The sequence below is a fragment of the Plodia interpunctella genome, chromosome 8, assembly GCF_027563975.2.
Source record: "Plodia interpunctella isolate USDA-ARS_2022_Savannah chromosome 8, ilPloInte3.2, whole genome shotgun sequence".
Lineage (NCBI taxonomy): Eukaryota > Metazoa > Arthropoda > Insecta > Lepidoptera > Pyralidae > Plodia > Plodia interpunctella.
Window position 1 is genome coordinate 5,598,978 of NC_071301.1, and position 15,268 is coordinate 5,614,245.

Consider the following 15,268-nt stretch of genomic DNA (forward strand, 5'->3'; position numbering starts at 1 on the left):
CCTACCTATCTACATTAAAAATAATTGCAACAATGCGGAATAAAATTTTGATAATTTTAGCAATATCGATAGAATTGACTTTACGTGACTTGCTAGCAATTAAAGATTAGTTTCATAATAATTTCATGTAATACCCATGTATAATGTAATGAGTACCTATCTATGTACACTATGTAGCTAAGATTTCAGATCACTGAAAACTGTGGAGTTTTCAACTGATGTCCTATTTTGTGACGTCATTACTCAAGCAAGAGCAACCTATTTATAATGCGGTGGTCGGTGCACGAGATTTTAAGTAAAAAATATATTTTTGTTAATTATCATACTTATTTAATAATGTTATTTCAAGATTAGACAATTAATTTTTCATAATAACCATTTCATATTTAAATTATGCGTTTGAACGAACTCAAAATCACGGTTGCTTTCTGGGAATTGACCATAAAGGTACTTAGGTAAGTATTTACATCTAAACTAATGGGTATAATTTACAGTCAGTTTGCGAGTGAAACATATGTGCCCCAGTTAAAGTATCGTAAAGAAAATATTAATAGAAACGGCAAACCCGTTCATATCGTGTCATGGCAACCGGCCACAAATTATATACAGTACAGATATGGAACATCACAAGAAACGCGCTGTGACCTAACTACTTCGCCGAAGATGGATTGACAGACGCTTATTAAATCTATAACTGTGAATTAAATATAAAATTATTGGAAGCAAAAAGCGCGTGCTTCAGTTCAATCATGTATTAAATATAAGTACTTAATAAAAAATGGTTTGTTGCAGAGAAAAAAACGTTTAGTAGTTTATTTTGATGCTGTCACTAGTTAGGGTTAGGTGCATAACCTAGTATACAGAATAAATATAATCTCCTAAAAGTTGTTATACTAAAATATTGGGGCTTTTAAAAGTCATACTGGTATCTAATCTATCCTGTGTTTCTATAATATAATTATGTGAATTTTCCGTGCAATCATATTCCTCATGGCCGAGGGTCGATGTTATGAACTAGAGTGCAAGTTTTTTCACAATATTTTCTATCATCAGAAGCAATTGGTGGTCTATAAAAACTACGTTTATAAGCTAACGTAAGTAGTATTCGAACCTGGGATTTTTGGTTCATAGGGAAATCTGGGTAAGTACATTTCAGTAATTACGAAGGTTCGTGAACTTTCAAATGTTGAACTTGACGGAATATTTTTCATCAATAAAAATAATATATGTTATCAAAAATTATATTATTATTCTAATTATGTCCCTTTATTATTTTACATCCGGACTCACTCACTTAGAGATTATGATTTTAATATATAGGCGATGAAGGATACAGTTATCATCGGTGTCCTTTTTCTAAAAATAAACGTCGGTAAACGTTGTGATTAAGTACAATTAATAATTAGACAATATAATAATCTACCTATTTACGAGACAGATAAACCAGGTGACAACTATCATTTACGGACAGATAATTATTAAAGAAGAAAAAAGAAAAAGTCTAAGCATCATCAGAAATCGATAAAAAGAAACATAAATATTAGTAGCAGTAAATATAGCAATTTATCAAAAAATGGTAGGATAAACACACGATGCAGATGAAGTGCTTCAAAGAATATCGATACTGATTCGAGATCAACCGCATTGCGGCCTTGCCCTAAAGAGCCGGAGTCGAATCTTGCACTTACAATACTTTAGGATCGGACAACAGCTAACTACACTGCGTAGGTAGGAATGTATTTATAGGAGCCAAGTACCGCGGCGCCGCGTCACCTCATGATTTAAAGTCCTAAATGCGGAGTATGATGCAGTAAACAGAAGAGCCTTTTCAATGTAAAGTTGAAATATAAGAAATGCGTGTTTTTCTTCAAAAACAGAACAAGTTGTTAATGGAAAAATGTTTAGATCACCTTGACTAGGTGTAACAGTCTCCATCAAACTCTCCAATAATCATAAGAAAAACCATACACCACAAAGTTTTTGGCAACCTTTTGAAACTATCACTCATAACTACTCGGTTTTTAACGATTTCATATTTGTTGCCGATTTAACTTGGATTCATCAAGTAACAATTAAATGTCATTTTGTATTTTAGTCAGTGCATTCGAAAGGTACCTAAATATATTTTTTTTCTAAGTGGAAAGCTTGATATTTTGGTAAAAACAAACAAAATAGGAATTGGTTATGCTCGATTTTTGAACAACAATAGTCATACTATAGCGTTTTGGCCTTAACCGACGACGCAGTAAATGAGTTACACAATTGACTTGAAGGTCTTAGGAGACGTTTAGTGAGGCAAGCAGTAGGTAGGTACCCGGAGACAATGGAACACTCAACTTGTGCGCAGCAACTTTTATCAGTTGAGAACCTCTTGTTTACGCAAAGATGATAATTGAATTCATCTGAGAAAATAATAAAACATCAACCTTGCTCATAATTTATCATCTTTGTTAGGGACAATGATAATTTCAGACAAATCAACAACAATTTCTACTGTTACAATTTCTTTTGAAAAATACTTAGATTTTTCAAAAGAAATTGTAACAAAATAATATTTGAGAAGTATATATAATAATATTTAAGAAATAACATTTGAGAAAATTTTCAAACTACAGCCTAATCATCCTACTAATCCTAATCTACTAATGTTATAAATGCGACAGTTTGTGAGGATGTTGTGTGTATGTTTGTAACTCTTTCACGCAAAATCTACTGGGCCGATTGTTATGAAATTTGGTACACGGGTAGAATGTAACCTGAAATGATACATTTCAGGTTACTTTTATTTCCGAAATTCTCATGAGAGCAAAGCCCTGGGGCGAAGCTTAGTGATCTATATAGGTATGTGTGACAGAGAATCGGCACGTACATATACAGACAGACAAACTTAGCGGTGAAACTTATAACACCCCTCTTTTTGCGTCGCAGGTTAAAAATCCCGGGATTGTATTGACTAGCTGTATTATGGTTTAGGGGTGTTTGAGCCTCGGCTTGCGCACGCTCGACACACTAACCGAATACCATTCTTTATCTAAATGTGTTTTGAAATTGGATGTATCTGCATGTATCAAATTATCTATGATAACAAAACTTTGTCTTACCTTTGATTTACACGTCTGCTCTAGGCTCTGTGCAGTTACTGGGAATGGACCACCCATAGTGGTGTGTTGTGTGGTCCGGATATTGTAATTACCTATTGCATCACTTTATTGGTCCTTATTTTATTTTCCTTCTTTCCATTTTATTTTTCTGTAACTACCTAAGTACAAAATAGTAAAATTTTTATCAAGGCTATGTATATCTGATAGCAGAGTAATATTCATTCCACAATAGTAGTGCATTTTTGTGTCACTTCTATGTGAATACTAGATGGTAGTTTTTGAGTCATGTCATCATCTCATATGTGTTTATTTAACTATTTAGTACCTATTTACCATTTCACAAATCAATGGAAATATGATGTTGTTGCATATTTACGCGGAATCTCATTGACCGCTATAAATATGTAAAGTACCTTCATGAATTTCAAAAACTGTTTACAGCGCCGTGGTCAAAGGTAAAGAATATTTTTGGTGCGAGTTAAATAGGATCTTGTACAATAAACAAAGGCTGATTCTCGTGACAACATTCACACGCAAGTTATTAAATTGCAATAAACTAATTTCGTTGGATTATGTCACATCAAATATTTTGTAATTGCCTTCGCTGACAACGTAAGTTTTGTGTTACAAGAAACCGCAGTGCAATAGATGTCACCATAATGATAAACAGAGTTGTCTATCTTTTGACTGACACCCGTTGTACCTATTTGTGTGAGCGCAGACAGCCGTCAACGTCTTCGTAATCTGGACAGATCTATGTTCCAAGCCTGAATTTTGTCTGATAAAATTATCTAACTCTGATAAACACGAAAATTATCTAGACCAAAAAGGATCGGTAACGTTAATATTTTCTAATCTAGGTACCTAGATTCTTACGTCACAATGTCATCCTACATAATAATAAGTATTTGTAATGATGATGTGAGTAGAGATAGACAGAAAGAACGCATGTTTATTACTCAATCAGGCAAAATTCGTCCAGTAGATTTTGCGTAGCCCGGAGCACAGATAGATAGATACCTAGTAATGCAATAAAATACAAGTGGATAGGAGTGAATAATGTGTCATTGTCACAAACACTGAATCAATACAGTACGGTGGCCATATTAGTGAATTGTCTATAGAACTTTCAACGTCGCTGCATCAGCTGCAAAAGCTGCCTTTCTTAATAATTCAATACATAAACGTTACTTTTGTTTTGTGTTTCTATATCGTGTATACATGTGAACTGCATTGGTAATAACAATATATACTTAGTAGTATTATAAACGGACACTTGACAATGGTTTCAATTAAGCCCTATGTCCATTGGGTGAGTCAGAACAGTTGACATCTCATTGAAAGATGTCGTCACTACACTTGCAATTTGATGCAAATTGATGCAGCTTCAGTGAACTGATGTCTCATGTCCGGCGCGGCCGTGTCGCTTTTGCGTGCCTTCGACTAGTTATAGCTTTTATCTTTATGACTTACTGTGTCCCGCGTTTTAGCTCGTGTGGAAATTTTGGAATTCTGCAACATGTATTGTGATATTTTCCAATATTTTTTGGATCACATACAAAAACTACAACACGACATCTGGTCATTTATATCATTCCCTGCTTACTATATCGGATAGTAACTAATAACTGATTCTGCTTGAGACTCTGCTTAGTTCAGAGTTCAAACACCAGTATTGTGGGGAAGAATAAATAATTATATTTTCTTTTATAACCTATTTCTTTGTTAACATCGTCCTAAATAAATTTATGTAGCATGTAAAATGGTAGCTTAATATGTACACCCTTGTACACTACTCTTCTGACAGCAGACAGTAGGTATGAACTGTAAAATACCAGACATAGTAGCTACCTTTATAAGTATTTTTGCTGTGTACCATGGAATTCCCTTTATCTTATCGAGCTAATTTTATCAGGGATTATATAAGGCATTTCTTAAAAATAAGTAGATAAGTAATTTAAATTTAATAATTACTTCAAATGACACTTTGTTCTATTATACACATTTAAAAACTGGCGATTATCGATGTCCTTTTAGGTATAATTACATGTTGTTTACTGGAGTCATTATAATGACAATCGATCCGATAGGTATATTTCTCACGAAATATTTCAGCCAAAGAAATAGGTTGTTATAACTAAATAAAATTTAAATTTGTGGTTCGGAAGTTTCGACAGTAGCAAAACTCAAAAGAGCTCTGACACATTTTGTATTCCCTGCACCAAAAAACTGATGCATGCAGTAATAATGTAACGAGGTAGTTCTTGCGATTTGACAGTAATTTATTTTCCTTCAAAAGGGTTATTCCTCCAAGCAAACAAAGCTGAGGGCCTGAGTCAGCGGTGGCTGCGTAAATATTTTTATTTGGGCTACGTCTCTGCCCTTTGTTTTGCAAATGACTCGGCGAAGCTGTTTACACTGAAGAATATCTTGAACAGATCCATATGCCTTTGACAAACTGCATGTCATAGCCATCTTGAGACTGACTTCAATAAAACACGCCATGAAAGAAAATTGTATTGCCATTTGTGTTTGTTTATAGAGCAAGGAGGGTAATTTCTTAAACAAGTGCTTTGTGTAGAAACTGGTACTTAGTAACTGTAACATTATTGAACGTAGGTATGCGCAATTTAGAATTTTGCCACCTAAGCCTGCGTCTTCATGACTTATAAGAAATGTAAGATAAAACAAGGTGGTAAGGTTAGGTAGGTAGTAGATAATGTAGGCAACTTTAAAGGTCACGTTTACGGCTAGTGTTAGGTTATGTAGTATTTTAATTTTGTTAGACATTTGAGCTGAATACTTCGCTAACCGGCGAATTTATTTTAAGATATCTGCGCATGCAGATGGTTTAAAAAAGATGTAGGTACATATTTGTGGATCAAAAACCACTTGGGGTGACGCTCAAGTGTTTGCCTCCAGGAAGATCGTAAATAAAACAGGACAAGATATAAGGGTTATCGTGGTTACTCAGTGCACAAAACGAAGTAGATAACAGAAGTATACATTAGTTCAAAGATTATTTAATCTACGAATTCCCCAGGATTAGGTTTTGTGCCCCCGACTGTACACTCGTAAATAATCTTTGAGCTAACTATTCTTCTGTTCACTGTACCTGAATCCTATTATCCTGAGCACTTACTACCACACTGGTCAGGTTTACCTGTGCCCGACTGTACCTAAAAGCGGTGGTCGATTCATAACTAGACAATGTTCGGCCTGCACGTTTTTTTTTTTATTTTTAACATTTATCGTGCAATGATCTGCAAAAATCTAATGCCGGCCTCATGTAGCAAGTATGAGTATCACCAATGCCAGAAGCAACTAAGTAGCCTACCTTTGCAAATCAGTGTTGACTGGTTGTCGTGGTTGTCGTGGTTGTCGTGGTGGGCGAAGTGGAGAACAAAATGAAGGAAAGCAAGCAAGGCTCCGACGCAGGCTCTATAACTGAAAAAGAATGTTTACTTATCAATCAGCTTATAACAAAAACAAAACCTTGATGACAATTTATTGAAAAAAGAAACAAAAGCCCAAGACACGTGTAGATGGCAGATTGATGAGTAGGTACTTAAAATTACATAATACTCGTAATAATTATACTTCTACTTTGAGACGCGACTGTGATTTGCACGTATATATCACCAACACAAATAATCGCATCAAGCATTACTACAGTTCCCGTATTTATCTTTATTTAGTGCATGCGGTCGGTAAATTCACTTGTCCGTACCTATACATAGGGCTGTGATAACAGTTGCCTTTGTCAGCATATAGCGTGTAATTATTTGCAGAAATCCTAACAATAGAAATTATTACTACTGCTTTTGTTTGGTGCCAATCGGTCTGGTAGGTAGGTCATTGTCCCGGATCATTACACAATGTCTTTATGATAAGCTTATGTTACTCGTAAAGAAAAAAATAAAATGAGTCTTTGAAGCAAAATTTAATTGGACAACCAGTTTATTGAAATGGATATGACTGCTTCATTCCCATGACAAATTTATTTATGTAGAAATTAATCATGTTATCCTTTATACAGACAATTTCGATTACTGAGAGGTTGTAGCGGCGGGTCCACTTGTATTTCCTCTATGTCAAAGGTTCTGCTAGCCCAGAAACCACTTATTTGCAAAAGACTTCACTTCAACATTAGGAGGCACGAGATGATTGATACCCATATATTCAGATGTCGAAGTTTTTAACATGGCGGATCGAATTCCATTTATTGCTTGGTTTTTATCCACCGATTTTGGATACGATCATGGCCGATAGTGTAGATCCTGCATTTGTAAACGAATAACAAAGGCCTACGCTACTAAATGATGCATGAGATCGAGTACGAAATGTAAGTGTTACTTACTCTGGGCAATTTGCAAGAAATGAGAAGCAAATGCTTTCATTTGAATGTACAAAACGAATCCAAAATGCGTGTGGTCCATAGTAACCTAATTGCAAAAATGATGCCTTTATAATTACAGTGTCAGTAAGTACCTATAGATATTACCAGTTATTTAACCAGCTATACATGCATATATATTTATATTTAAGTTAAGGTCTGCGGAAGTAAAATTTTATTGTGGTTTGTTACTCTTATTATGTTACTCTTTCACGCAAAATATACTGGACGAATTGTTACAAAATTTGGCACACGAGTAGAATATAACCTGGAATAATAGAGTACAATATAACCCGAAATTCCCATGAGAGTGAAGCCCCGGGGCGTAGCTAGTTATCTATAAACTTACTCCTATAACTACAACTGTTTCCAGCGGGCCACCCTTGGTCCTAATTATCAAGACGTAAGATGCGTCGTCACTACCAAATTTGTAGCGCTGACTCGGTTCTCCTTTGTTTTACAATTCGTGACTCCAAACGGTGGTGCAGTCACGAAATAATATAGAGATTTTCCATGTGAAGTCAAACATGTGTGCGTGTGTGTTAACAAAGATATTTGGTAAATGTATGTACCTAACTATTTTTATACATAGACTCATTATAACTACCACATTTTTCAATGACAAGATTAGAACGGCTGAGAAAAAAAACGTGAATACGCTCAGTACATAGTAATAAAAGTAATACATGTTTATACTCCATTATAAATGTTATCTGATTTTTGTGAATCGAGACAAGTGTAGGTAATAAAACATCTCTCTCAACTCTGCATATTCCCAGTTGCGTTCGGGGTTGTGAAGCTGCGAAGCTCGGGGTCAGCGTAAAAATAAAAACCTTTAGAATTCGGCTGTGAATATTACAACCTCCTTGAGAATGCTATTTTTGCCTATCAGCTGCCTAGGCTGAGTAGATATGGAGTGGTCGGAACCACACGTTAGGTAATAAAACATCCGTAACATAATGTATCTGGTTCTGGTGAGTGTCTTGTCTCGTCATTAACAATTATTATGTCTGAGAGCACTCGGCGGTCAGTGGTGTCCGTGATAGATGGATGAAAGGATCTCCAGTAGATGGATGTTGAAGACTGATCGATGTTTGTAGGGCTTGTAATGGCGTCGTAAACAATGTCCCGATCTGCTTTGAACTTGGCACACTGCTTCTGATTAAATTAATTTGAATTATTCCGTTTAATATTTTATTTATTTCTTGAAATAGGTATTTTATTGCTCATGTGTCGCTGCATATGTGCAAGAAAATATTTCATAAATAAAATAAAATTTCAAATGATAGTATAAGTCCATTGGCAGTAAGTCCATCTCTACCAATCGACCGTTAAGACCAAACAGATAACTATAAGATGGTAATGCCATAAAGTGCATAAAAAAAAGAATTGTACTCAAGTAAATCATTTAAAAAATATAGTAAATATACTTAATATTATGCGTATACTATAAGTAAACTTCAACGAATCGATTTAGTAACGACAAATCGATATTTTTCAATGCAAAAATGTTGATTTGTCGTTACTAAATCTATTCTTAAATTTTGCTTATTTAAAAGTATCTAATAAAATAGGTACATAGTTAGGTAGCTAATAAGAAACAATGCAGTTGAATTGTGTTATAGTTAACAGGAGAATGTATGTTTACTATTGCTAAATCTGTTTCCAATCAATTGCCCGCATTCTATCACGCGCCGCTATTTAATACCAAACGTAAACAATCTAACAGTGTTGAGTGAGAATTCTCACTGCGAAAGGTCTATGACCAACATTTTTGTGACATTTTTGTTCTTGGCAGCACATCACCAATTGTTTTGTGTGTGACCAATTGAAAACGTAATTTCACCAGCGAAAGTTGTGATAGTAGTAGTGTAATTTTTTACGTCACCATGAAAACTAAACTTTCTATAATGAAATTATTTTTAAACTACACCGCAAAACTTTCTTCCTGATGTTGTGTTGTATCATAAAACCACTGTCATCATCATTCAACATAATGTTAGCTACAAAACACCATTTCATATCGCTATCGTGATATTGATCTTGTTTTCCAGCAATTTTCTACTAAGCTCTAACCACTAAGCATCTGTTAACACTGCACAAAACCACACACCAGCCTCATCTAGTCTTGGAGGGTTGAGCCTAAAATTAAATTCAAAATCACAAACATGATTGGTACTGACTACGGTACCTATTATGTTGGAAACATTTAAATGATTAGGCGACTTATTTTCTCTGAACACGACTTACAGTTGTGCAGATTTAATGGAAATTAATTAAATAATTAAGAGACTAGATCATGGTAAAACTCACAAGCGTTTTTTAGGATTTTTAAATAATGTTTAAAATGAATTGTGTTTTTAATTGTGTGAAGTGTGTTTCTAAAATGAATGTGACTTATGTTTCTAAAATGACTTCAATGAAGAGTGTATTGGATATTTTTAGTAAATGTACAGATAACTATCGAATATAAATTTTAAGACTTTTTTAAATCCAGCCTCCCGATCTATCTATAGTAAAATGGTTTTCCTCGCTCATCTTAAACCACAACTCTAAAGTTGCAACCGATTTTGCAGCCACGATAAACTGTTAGTATAAGCGGTTAGTTCGAAATATTTGATCGTGATCCCGTTACCTGCCATCCTGTTAGCTCCGGGGTTGCCATTCTAACTACTCTAGATGGGACGGTCGGCCTCTTTGTGCGTTGACCCGTACATGGCAACACCGAACAACTTCCTGGTTGCTCTGGGCAATCTATTGCACCTATTTGCCAACTTAACAGCATTTACTGTATGCTAATATGTGAGAGTCGCTAACGCTTTGTATTTTGGCGTTCTTGTTTCTTTGTCCCGTATCTATATAGGTATATGGGAATGCGTCATGCGGACTATAACTGACAACATACTTATTAAATTTGGGAACAATTAGCTCTCTCTCAATTAACTCTCTATCTGTTCCCATTAATAACATGAATAGTAACATTAGGACAATGCAAAATGATTGACAGTAGGTACGGTACAAAATAAAAAGGATACTAGATTCTGAACGTATAAAATGTATTTTTTCTGTCGAAATTTAACCGTTCGAATTATAAAATTAAACAAAAAAATAATGTACTCATTTCAAAGCTTAACCAGATCAAATGATACCTAAACCATAAGACAAATATTTAAGAATTCGTTTCAACAGCACCTCGCTTCACCACAACTCGTCCAGCACTTTAAGTTAAATGTAAATAAATAATCTGACAACTTCATAAACAATCATCTAAATGACAACACTTTTAATGATGTAAGTAAAGATTACTTGAAAAACACTCAGCTAATTTTGAGGATGTGAAATGAAATAATTTATTTACTTTTCTTTAAAAGTTTTCAAGTTATCAAACTTATCAGTAATAATGTATTCATTATCACACAATTAAACATTATCATGCGTTCTCAAAATAACTTTAACAACCGATAATGTGACTAAGCACAATTTAAACCATAAACAATAACTACTTATAATTTAAACTTTCATTTGTAATCGCAAAATATTACCAATTACTATCTACTAAAAACGCTGTAGGTAAACTTAGCTACTGGTTAAACATGTAGATACAAATAGGATCGTTTGCTGGTAATTATTTAAGTTATGTTGGTAATTTCAACTCATCTAACGTTATAAATGGGATTAAATTACCAGCGACGAAATGTAATGTACCCCTATGAAGAAGAAATCACAAAGTCTGGGGTAAGGTTAATAATGAAGACCTATTTAGCCAGCAGGGCGCTTCTTCTTTCTATATTTCCGTTACGTTAAAGTTTATTTAATTAGGTAATGAAAAGAACCTCATCGATTTTATAACTCATGAAGGAAAAAAAAAACAGAAGGCCAATAAATGTATGATGAAAGATTTTGCAGAAATGATATGATGATAAAAGAGCCATGCCCCATCGCAACGTTGCGTCGAGGTAGCACGTTGCGGCTCCATTTTGTTCCATTGTTTTGCATAGGTATTGACACTGGCATGCGTTGACTTAAGTAGGTACGTCAAAACTGGAAAACTGGTGAAAAACAATTTCTGCGTTGTTTGTCGACGGACGTCAAAACGAAGACGGAGCATCCATTAGGGCTGTGCTGTCTTGGTGTGGCATAACAGAGCTGGGGTATAATCACATATTCATTACATTAGGTAACTGTATAAGGTATAGGTATAGGGGCACTATCATTAAACATCCGTAACCGAACGGAAATCAGTATAGTGATACTGATAAGACCTCAAACAAAACCAAACATAACATTCAATGGCGGTTAATAACGGCGGAATTTGTTGTAGGTACCTACCTACATAGGTAAGTGATAGTCTTTTATTTCAACGAGTTAATACTCATGGATGAATTTGTAGTCCACTACTTTTTACATGAAGATCAAAGTAAGTATGATGTTTTACAAGATACTTGCTTTGACTTTGATGTACAAACTTACCAAAAGAAAGCAGTGGACTACAAATTCCTCCGTGAGTTTTTGTGAGTCGTCAACCGCCGGGGCCGGTCCGCAAGTCATGTCCGTCAGAAAGTCGCATTCCTGCGCGGACGGCCTCGCCTTACAGGGCTGACCACAACGCACATTGCTGACACTCACAACTGCCTGGAATAATACACCGACATACTAGAACTTAAACTTCGATCGGCTAAGTACTAGCATTTGCCCGCGGCTTCGCCCGCGTGAATTTCCCACGGTAACATCAAACTACATGTATGCAAAATTGGCGTGAAGAGTAACAAACATACATACTTTCACATGTGTCATAATATTAGTTAGGATAGTTATCCTTAGTTAAATGCAGTTGCATTTCGAGGCAAAAATAATCTTACATATACTTATGTATACAATTTTTTGTATAGAAAAGATCCCGACCACGGGAAGCCTTTGCGCCGCTGTCGCCACCATGACACCTCTTTGATCATTCCTTACGTACTAGCTTTACCTCTACACATTTATTAGTTTTTGACACTGGGAACTTCCAAGCTTTGTGATTCGCACACACCACAAAAGGGTAAGCCTGCTTTTTGAGGATATTCTGCCATGCCAGGAAAGTTAGAAGCACATCTAAACTTAGTTTGTAGATAGGTACTTAACTAATGACATTTTATGAAGTCTTAGAGCAGAGGAAAAAACAAGGTTCATATGAGTTCTTAGTAATCTTACGGTAAATCCAGTTCGTGATTGTTTTATCTTGTCAGCCAGCACATCGCAGAATCTAGATTTTATCAAAAATTATAGTTTTCAAAGCATATACAATTTTGATTGGTACTTAGCCAACTTTACAACAGTTTTGTGGTCTTCAACTAAGCTAAGCGTGGTTTCTCAATTCAATATGTTATAAACTACACTATGTTATAAAAATACACTTGAAATACACCTAAAGAAATGTCATAACTGTCACAATCATTTCTTACAACTACAATCCTATCTTATTTTCAAAATAACAGGCATAGCTGAGCGTGAGCGTTAGAATTTGCGAGAAATGGTGAATGTCCTACTATTTAGGACATTACACTCGCTGTTTCGGCGTGGTTGTATGAATCGCGCGGCGGTTACCGTTACCGAGGAATGAGACCGTTCGCTCTATCGGTAACATCAATATAACACAGCTAGCCAATAATAATTCAATCGATCAAATACTCCAATCTTTATAAGTAATCTACGTATACCTACTTTGTTTCTTTCTTCTACATATATATTTTTTTCTTTATGTGGTACCATTTCGTCCACCTAAGATGCTAATAATATATAATAATAACTTTTTACTATTCCGTGGATAGATAAATTAGTTCTTTAGGACAAATAAAACGTTCATGAATTTTCATGACTTCCTATCAGATACCCCGTAATCCAAAAAATATGATAGGTAAAATGAAAAATGATACTCAAATTTATAATTTTAAAAAATATATCTGAAAACTGGACAAATTAATGACTAGAATCTAGAATAGGAACGAACGAACAATTGCAATAGATTCCAAATCCCCGTTAATAAAAGTATACTTAGGTAATTTATTATTAAGTCATGAATCTATACTGCTATACTACTTATTATTATAAAGAGGTGTTTGTGAGTTGGCGCATGTTCGAGGCGGGTAATTTCAAAAATTCTTTCACCATTAGGAAAGGTCATAGATAAAAGAAATAAATAATTTATTTATGGGAAAGGTACATTGACCACTCAAAATGACCACGGGAGCGAAGCCCCGAGCGACATCTAGTACTACGTATGTCTGTATGCTGTCTCTTATCTGCTTTTCTTAGGTCTTCTTTATTATATTTAGGGCCGGGTGGCTCATTGTCATTTTTCTCATTAATATGACTAATTAGTATTTCTTTCGACGAGCAGTATAAGTCACGCTACTCGGAACAATAGTCGATAATGTGACAATCGTCCAGTCGTGCGCACGCGCACGCTACATGCGCGATAACTTGTCGTTGTTGTGCATATTTTAAACATTACAGAGCCTAGAAAATAGGCGGCGCCGATAAAAACTTAAAAGCAATGTGTGTAGTCTTTCATACAAACACAAATGGTACAAAATGCAACCCTTCATGCCGCCTTATCTTTACAGAAATGCATAGAAAGTTCTCCTCACCTGCTTTAAAAGCAACGCTGTAGGAACCATAATTGCTCATAGGTTTATTTTAGTGTTTATTGTATCATCATCAACATCAGCCTCACTTTATGTGGGGTCGGTACAGCATGTCAGTCTCCTACAATTCTCCTTGTCTGATGTTAACCGATCTGTTACTTCCTTTTTAGCTATATCCTGCGCAACGAACTCAATCAACCTATTCATCGGCCTGCCCCTACCTCTTTTAGTGTTTATTGTATAACATATCTAATACTTTATAACTATATCCAACGTGTCGAACAGAGGTACTACATCCAACTGTAATATAGAATTGAATAAAACATTAAATTGCGTATTTCACTCACCTAAAGGGTCCTTAAAAATCATGCACATAATAAAGATTTGCCTAACAATCAAATCTTGTTTCTATCCCCTCATTACAGAATCTAGTGTACAATTGAGATTACCATCATTTCCAACTGAATGTGGTCTGGTTCACTATTTGCAAGGAGTTATTATTAAAATCTCTCAATCTGTCGCGCATCTGCGACCTAATTCTTGCTCCAAAAACAGCCCTTCATAAAACATTGCATATGAATGGAAACTGGACTGAATCTTAACACGTGATTCGCTGCGGGTCCTTTATTATGGGGCAATGATAAAAGGCCAAAATGTAAATGATTATAAATTGTATAAAACCCTATTTGTGCCATATTTTGAACTTGTTTTGACTTGAACAACCAGATGAATTTGATATCAGCTCAAAGTCAGTATTTCGAAAAAGAAATCGTTTTGGATGTACTTAATGCTGCGCAAAATAATATAATACCTAATTCGTCTTCGTACTTTAAACTTATCTTTGAATAATCAAGAAAGACGAAATAAATATAAATGTAACAGATCCAGAGCCGTAACTACAGGAGGACTAGAGGACGTTGCCTTCGAACATTTACCAGCTAATCTTATTTTCTTCTCGTATCAATCTCTAATTTTATTTGGTTGGTTACCTATTCATAATGTTATAAAAATGTAGTGCGGCAATGGTCCAGATCTTTTTCCACCTAGCTACGCCACTGAAGATATAATAGAAGTTCAGGGCCAGTCAGTGCGGTGCTTGGTCTAGCCATGAACTCCGAAGGGGTCGCACCCACATATACGAGTAT

At 35.1% G+C, this 15,268-nt stretch overlaps 1 long non-coding RNA gene across 1 annotated transcript; it reads right to left on the minus strand.

The window, feature by feature from the left end:
- Positions 1-1,916: 1,916 nt before the first annotated feature.
- LOC128672117 (uncharacterized) lies at positions 1,917-6,540 on the minus strand. The gene is made up of 3 exons (XR_008404917.2): positions 6,439-6,540; positions 3,102-3,259; positions 1,917-2,402 (listed from the first exon to the last, which is right to left on the minus strand). It is a non-coding gene; the product is annotated as an uncharacterized LOC128672117 (long non-coding RNA).
- Positions 6,541-15,268: the final 8,728 nt, after the last annotated feature.